The sequence below is a fragment of the Erinaceus europaeus genome, chromosome 7 (genome assembly GCF_950295315.1).
Source record: "Erinaceus europaeus chromosome 7, mEriEur2.1, whole genome shotgun sequence".
Taxonomy (NCBI): domain Eukaryota; kingdom Metazoa; phylum Chordata; class Mammalia; order Eulipotyphla; family Erinaceidae; genus Erinaceus; species Erinaceus europaeus.
Genome location: NC_080168.1, coordinates 30,469,072 through 30,479,148, shown reverse-complemented (window position 1 = coordinate 30,479,148; position 10,077 = coordinate 30,469,072). Strand labels below are relative to the sequence as shown.

The following is a 10,077-nucleotide window of genomic DNA, read 5'->3' as shown; positions in this document are numbered from 1 at the left end:
TATTATACAGTTTTACTTGGAGCTCTTTCAGTGATTCAGTTTAATGCTATGTAGTCCAGATTTTGAGTAGTAAAAATATTATGTGCACTTCATCTGTTTGTTTTAAAATGGGCTCTCTAAACAAAACCTACACTTTACTGAAAGTTACCAGTGTCAGTGGGTGTGATGTGCATATTTACAAATGACAGAATAGAAAGAGTGTTGGGGGTGGGGGAGAAAGGCAAAAAAAAAAGGACAACCTCTACCTTTACTCCTTACGGAATGAAAGTAAAGTATAGCTGAAAGATGAACCCCCAGTTGCTCCACATTCTGGTTCCATCCAGGCCTTGATTGGAACAAGAGTATATTTTTTGAGCACTGGTGCCTGGATGAAAATGCAAATGTAAATGCTATTTAGACTGCAGATGGTCAGGGTTGTCTCCCTCTTTGTGTGAACAGCTGCTTGTTGTTCTTTCACCCTTCTAAGGGAGTTTGTTCTGTTGTTTGGCAAGTTCCTACACCCAAAAGTTATTCCATTTTGAAAGGGAAAAGTATTGGTATAGCACTATTCTGCAAAAATAGACTATTCTAAAGCAAACTTCACTGACATTGAAAATTCTACAAATATCTATTAGAGGGATGTACTTTAACTCAAGTGGCTAGGTCAAGTTTGCCATGTGTGTTTGAAGAACTTACTGTTTTAGAGGTCCAAAGTCTACTTTTTCATCACAAAATCCGTATTTAATATTTCATTTATATTTACAGATAGAAAAATCTTTAGGAACCATTATTTTGCAAGCATTTCTGAATGACTAAATCTTCATGGTGAAACAAAACAAGCCAAAGAAGGAGGAGGAGGAGGAGGAGGGGGAGGGGGAGGGGGAGGGGGAGGAGAAGGAGGGGGAGGAGGAGAAGAAGAATAAGAATAATAATAAGAAGAAGAATAAGAAGAAGAAGAAGAAGAAGAAGAAGAAGAAGAAGAAGAAGAAGAAGAAGGAGAAGGAGAAGGAGAAGGAGAAGGAGAAGGAGAAGGAGAAGGAGAAGGAGAAGGAGAAGGAGAAGGAGAAGGAGAAGGAGAAGGAGAAGGAGAAGAAGGAAAAATGGAGTATGTTTTCATGGTTTAACCCTCACCCTCATGGCAGAGACATGGCAACTACACTCATACTGGGGATAAATTAATGTGCAAGTTACATACCATACATATTTTTACTCAAAATATTGTAGCAAAAAATTATCACTGGTTTTGGGAAAGGAAACTATTCTTGCTCTCCCACCAGCCTAGCACAACCATTTGCATTTGCACATTTCTTACTTGCCATCTCTGGCCATATGCAATGTGCAAAACAGAATGTTTCAGTCTTGCCATGGTGGTCCACATTTGTTCATTGTTCTTCCCTTGTGTGGGAAAGCAGCATACAACAGGCTTTGGTCCTTATGAACACGCTTTCATAATTTCAGCACCATAATAGTTAAGACGTGTATCCTCATATCTTTCTATGCTTGTCACCTTGTCATTCAGGTATCAGCTCACATGTTGCCTCTACAGAGAGATTTTTCTTGAAAAACCAGTCTAATGTGGCACTCAGACCTGTCACGGTCCCATTAGACTGTTTAGTTTTCTTTCCAGTCCTTATTTCAGTATGAATTTTTCTTCATTTACTTGCTTGCCTGTGTGTGTTCTTCTGTGTCTTAGACATATTAAACAGTAAAAAATTTGTAATTCAAAGAAAAGAGCCTTTCAGATTCATTTAGTTATTTTATGAGAAAAAGTCAAAGATGAGAGAGAAGCATACCCTTCCTGCAAAGGCAGGGCATGGAACAGAACCTGGGGACTCCGGCATGCATGCCCCACACTGAGTCAGCCTTTTTAAAAACACTTCACAAATATTTTTAATGGGGTTTGTAATTTAGATGAATGTTAACTACACAGAACTAAGAGAAGTCATGTGTTTTTACTGAGAATGGAGACAGATAACCGAATGCCATGAGCTAATCATTAACATTATCTACCAGTATTGAACTGGAAGATGATAGTACATTGAAAGGAGAATGAAAAAGAGAAAGAAATAAATAAATTGCTGTGGTGCTGTCTAAGAATCCTGAGTACTTTAACATCTTTGAAAGTGTCAATCAAATGCTTTTGAAGAATGATGTGAAGAATTAAAATAAAGCTTGGGTTTTTCTGGAAGACTACCTGTGAAGTAGAAGTAATGGTGTGGGACATCATAGAAGGATATAGTTGCTGAGAGCCAAAGAATGCTAGGAGTTTGTAGGAGAGACCTCTTGGTCAGAGCTTTTCTGTTTTCTGGTGATAGTAACTGAACTTGAACAAGCATTAGCTATGGGATAAATTTATTGACTCATCTGTTAAAATTGGGTCTAGAACATGGGTGTGGAAGCTCCAGGGACTATAATTAGGGACTGGAATTCTACTGGTCTGATTTCTCCTACTATACTACTGCTTCTCTTTGAGTTTTGGATGCTTTTTCTCCTACTACAGACTAGCTTCTTATCCTTGGAAAAAGAAGTTGTGGTTATCAGTTTTTAACACCTCAGCCTTTCCACTGATGTTTCCTTAATTCTAATGTTAAACATCCTGGGGTAGGGCTGACTAATCAGTCACTATTCTTATATAATAAGGCACACAAGAATGACACTCTTTAAAAGAAAAGAGATTACTGATTCCCAGAAAACAGACTATGTCTCCTGCAAGCCATTAGAATATGTAAATGTTTTTAATATTAAAAAGAAAAGCATGTATAAAGGTACAGTGAAAGAGATGAAATGATATGGGCACTAGGTCAGATAGATGAGATTAACAGCTAATGGTATTTCTATATTTTCCTCATGTTTGGGAGCTTCTCTCTGCCCTAATCCAGCTTTCTAGGCCTATTCTCAACTCTGACATCATCTTCTTAGACAATACTTCTAGTACACTTACATGTTAGCTGTCAGGCTCAGGCATAAATTACTAAAGTCATAGACCACATGGAACATACATAGAATAGAATAGCCTTGCTAGTTTCTTTCCATATGAAGACCCCTAATTTCATCTGCTCTATTTATACCTTTGGGTTCATGCTCATTGAACAAATTGTTTTATATCTTGCCACCTTTCAGGCACCAAGTTGCAGATGCTACTATGACACCATCCTACCTCCCCAGACAGCCTCACCAATGTGTACTAGAACCTCACTTCTCCAGAGCCCCATCCCACTAGGGATAAACAGAAATAGGCTAGGGATATGAATCTACATACCAACATCTATGTCCAGGGGAGAAGCAATTACAGAAGCCAGAGCTTCCACCTTCTGCACTCAGTAAAAATTTTGGTCCATACCCCCAGAGAGGAATAAAAAATAGAAAGCTGGAGACTCCAAAGTCCCAGGTTCAGAGCCCCCCACCCCACACAAACACACACCACCACCATAGGCCAGAGTTGAACAGTGCTCTGGTAAAAAAAAAAAAAAAATGAATAAGAAGCTTCCAATGGAGGGAATGGGACACAGAACTCTACCAGTGGGAACTGTGTGGAATTATAACCCTGTTATCTTACACAGTTATTTATCATTACTAACTATTTAATTTAAAAAATGAAAGAAAAAGATGAAGTGGAGAAGAGGTTAAAATGAAGGAAAGAGAGAAAAGAGAGGATCAGGTGGAGACACGCCCAGTTAAGTGCAAAATTCTTCTTCTAGCGTTTGCCCTTCTTCCGTGGCCAGTCAACAGCATCAGGTTGAGCCTGATGTAAAGTTTCGAGACCTCCTTTGAATCTGGAGAAGTGGCAGTAGTTGACTATGTGGGTCATAGTCTGTCTGTAGCCACAGGGGCAGTTCGGGTCATCTCTGGCTCCCCAGCGATGGAACATAGCGGCGCACCGGCCATGGCCTGTTCGATAGCGATTGAGGAGGGCCCGATCATAACATGCTAGGTCAAAGCAGGGTTGACACTTGCAGTGGTCGGTGATGAGGTGTTTGTTCTTTACCTCAGCTGACTGCCAACTCTGTTTCCAAGAGTCTGGAACAGAGAAGTTCAGTGTAGGCGTAGGGGACCAGATTGGATGACGAGACGTCAAGCATTGGACAGGGTGGGCGAAGATATCCGCGTATATTGGCAGGTCCGGTCGAGCGTAGACGTGGGAAATGAACTTAGATGATGCTGCATCCCGACGAATATCTGGTGGGGCAATGTTGCTAAGAACTGGCAGCCATGGAACCGGGGTGGAATGGATGGTTCCAGAAATTATCCTCATGGAGGAATATAATTTGGAATCGACCAAGTGGACATGGGGGCTACGGAACCATACTGGGGCACAGTATTCTGCAGTGGAATAGCATAATGTCAGAGATGATGATCGTAGTGTGGAAGCGCTCGCGCCCCATGAGGAGCTGGCCAGTCTTGCAATGATGTTATTCCTCGCGCCCACCTTTGCTGCAGTTTTTATGAGATGTTCGTGAAATGACAGAGTGCGATCGAGAGTAACGCCAAGATAGACTGGCTGGGCTTCATGCCGGATTCTCATGTATCGCCAAGCTGCACATTAAGCTTACGCGAGGCCGAGGCATGGTGTAGATGGAAAACAGATGATACCGTTTTTGCTGTGCTAGGGATTAGTCACCATTTTTTACAGTAATCAGATATCAGAGACATGTCTTTCGTGAGTGTTTCCTCAAAGTTGTCAAACTTGGATGCCTGAGTAGCACAGCAGATGTCATCGGCATAGATGAACTTCCTTGAAGAAGTTTCTGGAAGGTCATTGATGTAAATATTAAATAGCGTAGGAGCCAGAACAGAGCCCTGGGGGAGGCCACTTGAGACAAGTCTCCATCTGCTAGACTTGTCACCCAGATGCACCCAGAATCTTCTGTTTTAGAGAAGAAACGATATAGTGTTGGCCACCCATGGAGGCAGGCATCTTGAGGTCTTGACTAGGAGACCATGGTGCCAGACCGTGTCATAGGATGCTGTGAGATCAACAAAGACAGCACCCGTCTTTAAATTCTTCTGGAATCCATTTTCAATATAAGTCGAGAGGGCCAGGACTTGTTCGCAGGTAGATCTTCCTGGGCGGAAACCAGCTTGGGCGGGTGATAGGAATTTCTCTGTAAGAGGAGAAATACGTGACAGAAGCAGCCTCTCAAGGAGTTTGTACACACACGGAGAGGAGAGAAATTGGTCTATAGCTGGCAGCCAGTGTTGGGTCTTTCTTTGGTTTCAAAACTATGCAAAATGAAGGAAAGAGAGAAAAGAGAGGACCAGGTGGAGACACAGCCAGTTAAGTGCATATAGTACCTAACATATGAACCCTCAAAAGGATCTGAGCTCAAGCCCAGGCTCCCCACCTACAGAGGGAAAGCTTCACAGGGGTGAAGCAGGACTGTAGGTCTGAAGATTTCTCCTGGAGGAAAAGAAGGAAGAGAAGAAGAAAGAGATAGAAAATTGGTGAACACCAATTCAATGTCCCATGAGAAATTAATCAGATCATTTAGTTTTTACAAGAAAGGAGGATATGTACCTTTCTCTTAGATGCACTAGAAGGACGAAAAAAGGCCAATTTCTGCAAAGACAGATAGAGGGTAGACAGGTTAAAGAAAAGGAACAAATGAGTAAGAGGTTCAAAGGGGAGATAACCTTAATCTCTTGGAGAAGTAGAAGTCAAAGCTATGTACTGTTCAGAATGATGGAATGTCCAGGAGCTGAAGGAGAGTTTTGCTTCCTAGGGCTGCCACAACAAATTACTACAAACTACACAGCTTAAAACAACATAAATTTATTCTCTCACAGTTCTGCAGACCAGACCGGATGTTTAAAACCCAAGTGTTTTAAGTGTTGCATTCCCTCTGAAGGCTCTAGGGGAGCATCTATCCTCACCTCTTTCAGCTCCTGGTGGCTGTTAGCATTAAATTGTTAGTAGCTACATTTTCCCCCAATATTTTCCTCTCTCTTCATGTACCCTGCCCCATCTTTACACTATGTGTTAAATTTTCCTCTGTTAACTAATCATTGAATATAAAGCCCACCTAGATAATCCAGGATGACCATTTCTTTCTTTCTTAGTTTAATTATGTACTTTTCCCAAATGAGGTGACAGTCACAGTCTCAGGGTTTAGAGGTACATACTTTTTTTTTTGTAGGGACATGGGGATGGACACCTTTAATCCACAATAAAGGGAAAAGGAAAATTTGTATTAACTGATAGAGAAAAACGGTCTCGGAGCCTGGAAAAATAATAAATATGATTACTGAAAAGAGACAACAGCCAAGTCAGAGTTGGACACATGAATTTTTCATATGCCAAGATTGTCTCTCCAGCAGACTTCAACAGCCTGGAAGCAGGGAAAGAGCAGGAGGGTAGCAGAGTAAGGCAGAAAGGGTAGGCTTAACAGAGGGCTTAGGAAGATGAGAGCTCTGCCCTTCTATTCCTGCTATAGATTATGAGATATCTGTTTGAGTGAAGCAATATATAATATCACCTTGCAAACTTTGAATAACTTAACAAAATAAGGTCCTATTTGTTTTTATTTCCCTGACTCCTCCTTAAATTCTAGTCTTGTTTCCCAGAGACAGTCTGACTATCTAGCTCCAAATCTCTTTCTATCCTTTCCGTAATCTCCCATACATAAAGTTTGAAACAAAATTTCTATTCCAGTAATTGCAAACAATTTCCCCACCACATAAACAACATCTGTATGGACCAGAGGGTTGAGCCCGCCAGTAACAAAAAATACTCGCAACATCTTGGACTCTTCCATACCCATACAGCATCTGTCTGTGCCACAAGGCTGTCAGATAAAGGTATGAGATAATTTTCATTTTTTTTGGTGAGACCAGGGATATATTTAAAAAAAAACAAAACAAACCCTCTGATCTATTTCCGGGACAAAGATCAATAGTTCTGCCTTATTCTGGAAGGCTTTCTGAGGAAGTGAAAAAGTACAAGTTATTTCACAAGCTGCTAGATCTGTGGTTTTTAAAGTTTATTTTCCTCCTTTATCTTTTTCTACCTTTTATTTTCTGATTCTCCCCCTTCTTCACCCCCCCCCCACAAGATCAGCAGAACTCTCACTTCAAACTAAACTTTGTACCAAAGAGATGAAAATGGTGGGTTAGGGTTTGGTCCCTGGCTTAATTAATTAAGTAATGTGTGGGAGGGGCTCAGGACTGTCCCACACTCTCTAACTTTCCCCTTAGGAAGATGTTCTTAGCAGCTGGGCTGTGCAAGTATGGAATTGGCCTCAGAAAAGTTCAGTATCTTGTCTATGGTGAGTTTGACTCAGATTGAGCTTCCAGGAATTAAATTTATTATTTAAATAGTGGGGTTTCCAAATGTTTGAACTGTAAGAGGCTTTGGATAACAGCTAGGCCAATTTTCTCCTTTTGGGTCAGTTCTGAGAGTATTCAGCAATATCGAACTCAAGTTCAACTGCTTTTTCTAACAGGAATTTGTAGCTTCTTTCTTCTCTACGAACTTTGGCAAGAATACTATTAAAATGTCTTATATCATAGTGATGGGTAGAAGCTGGGCATTTTGTGGCGATCACCATGTAATGTTCCCAGATGTCAAACTGTAACGCTATACACCTGGAATTTACACAGTGTTACCTCAATTAAAATGCAGTTAAATATATATGTCTAATACAGAAACTGGAAGAATGAATGATTCTGTTTTTATTAGTGTTGCCCATCTTACCATGTTGACAGTGTTTATGGAACTATTGGGATCTCTGAAGACAAAGCTAGCAGCAGATTTTTTTTTTGTACCAGTAGTCTGGTTTCCATTAAACTACTTACTTTCTTCCTTCCTTCCTTCCTCCCCCACTCCTTCACTCCTTCTTTCCTTCCTTCCTTCCTTCTTTCCTTCCTTCTTTCTTTCCTTCCTTCCTTCTTTCCTTCCTTCTTTCTTTCCTTCCTTCCTTCTTTCCTTCCTTCTTTCCTTCTTTCCTTCCTTCTTTCCTTCCTTCCTTCCTTCCTTCTTTCCTTCCTTCCTTCCTTCCTTCTTTCCTTCCTTCCTTCTTTCCTTCCTTCCTTCCTTCCTTCCTTCCTTCCTTCCTTCCTTCCTTCCTTCCTTCCTTCCTTCCTTCCTTTTGCCTCCAGGATTGTTGCTGGGGCTCAGTACTTGCACTTCTTCTTCTTCTAGCGTTTGCCCTTCTTCCGTAGCCAGTTAATGGCTTTGAAAGTGACTGGGATCCATGTGGATTCAGTCAGCTAGGAAGGATCATCAGTTTCCCCAATGAATGGGTACTCACGGGATGCACCACGGGAAGGTCGATCCAATGCATCCCAGTACTTGCACTATAAATCCACCACTCCAGGTGACCATTTTTTCTATCTTATTGAATAGGACAGAAAGAAATTGAGAGAGGAAATGGAGATAGAAAGAAAGACAGACACCTGCAAATCTGCTTCACAGCTCCTGAAGCAGCCCCCCAGCAAGTGGGGAGCTGAAGGCTCGAACCCAGTTCCTTATGCTCCATACTATGTGTGCCTATACAGGGACACCATCACCCGGCTCCTTAAACTACTTTTCAACCAACATTCTTGTCTTCTCACTTTCACTCTCCTCTATAAGATCTTTCCCTTTGCCAAATTCCCTTCTTGTACTACTAAGGCTTTATTTTTTTTCTTGAAACTTATTTATTTCTTAGCCATCTGACATGCCCAAGATAGCACAACCCTCGCAAGATCTGTTTTTGCTGAACTACAATTGGCGATTCTCCCTGCTTGAATAAACTTGCACAAATTAAAACTTTTAATAGAGAAATGAGAATTGCTAGTAGGTGTTAATAGGGCAGGCCTCCAAAGTACGCCAAGTAGAAAGGTACTTGGCAGAAAAAAAGTTTTCACTAACTGAAAACTGCAGATAAATATCAAATGGACTTGGTTTCTTAAACTGCCATTATTTGAGAAAGGCATTAGGTAAATTCCGTTAGTGGCAATCAACAAATAATTAGCCAGTTCCTCCTGTGTGAAAAATGATGTGTGTGTGTGTGGGCGGGGTCATGGTGAGGGTGAAGTTAGAATGGAATTCAAAGAGAAATCTGACAATTTATTTTCTCAGGGAAATGATCATTTAACTGGAAAGATCAGGTAGTTTACTATAATGCAACACAGGTTACTTAGAAGAGATTTTTGAATAGTGAGAAACGGACCTCCTGGGTATAGGTAAGGATGACTCTCAGTGAGGACATTCAAATCCTATTACAGAGACAATATATATGCACATACATATGCATATTTTCATGTACAGGTATATAATATATAGCAGCAGGTAAATAGGTTACAGGGGGCCAGGGGGAAAGACAAATGAAGGATACTATGGTTTCAGGCCTGTGCTATAAGAGAATGATTATGTTGAGTCATCACACACTGTTGGCCAATCCATAGATTAGTGCCTGTGAGTCAGGTGATGCTTCTGATTTAACTGTCAGTAACCAAGAGCCAGAGGTCAATCACCACTGGAAAACACTATCTCCAGAGTGGGAATTGGGGTGAGGTCAGCAACAAAAGTGACATGTCTGGTGCACTGTGTCTACAATGTCACTCTCTGTCAAACCCTAACATTCAAGTTCTAAGTTATTATTACCTACCAGAAAATAAAATTTCTCCTTACATCATCATCATCATCATCATCTATTAAGTTGATAGTTGAATAGTAATAGCACCTGACATTTGTGTAGCACCTAAGTTTTCTTTTCTTTTCTTTTTCAGGGGAGAGCACAAACGCAGTCCTCCACTACCACAAATTGTGCAGTGGAGTCCCCCACATTTGGGGAAATCACAGGGGTCAGCCAATCCAGAGTGCATTGGATAAGCCTCGCCCTGGGAAAACCACCTTTGTGATCACAGTATCTCCCCTGCCAGGTAAATATAGCACTTACATTTTCCAAATGCCTTTCTAAAGTGTTATTTTAAGGTGCTGCCAGAAAAGTGGCTATATTTGTATATAGCACATTGTGTCAACCACACAACTCAAATATTTTACTCTGTGTGAATGAGTTAATAAAAAGATGTATGATAACTATGTCTAAGCAATGCCCCATAAAATGTTATCAGTTTGGGGTACTTAATAAGAATTGAAATCTAACGACTTCCTCATAT

The 10,077-nt window shown here is 40.9% G+C and overlaps 1 non-coding gene across 1 annotated transcript; it reads right to left on the bottom strand.

Annotated features, from left to right (window-relative positions):
• Window positions 1-9,684: 9,684 nt before the first annotated feature.
• LOC132539547 (U1 spliceosomal RNA) lies at window positions 9,685-9,848 on the bottom strand. The gene has a single exon (XR_009550904.1). It is a non-coding gene; the product is annotated as a U1 spliceosomal RNA (small nuclear RNA).
• Window positions 9,849-10,077: the final 229 nt, after the last annotated feature.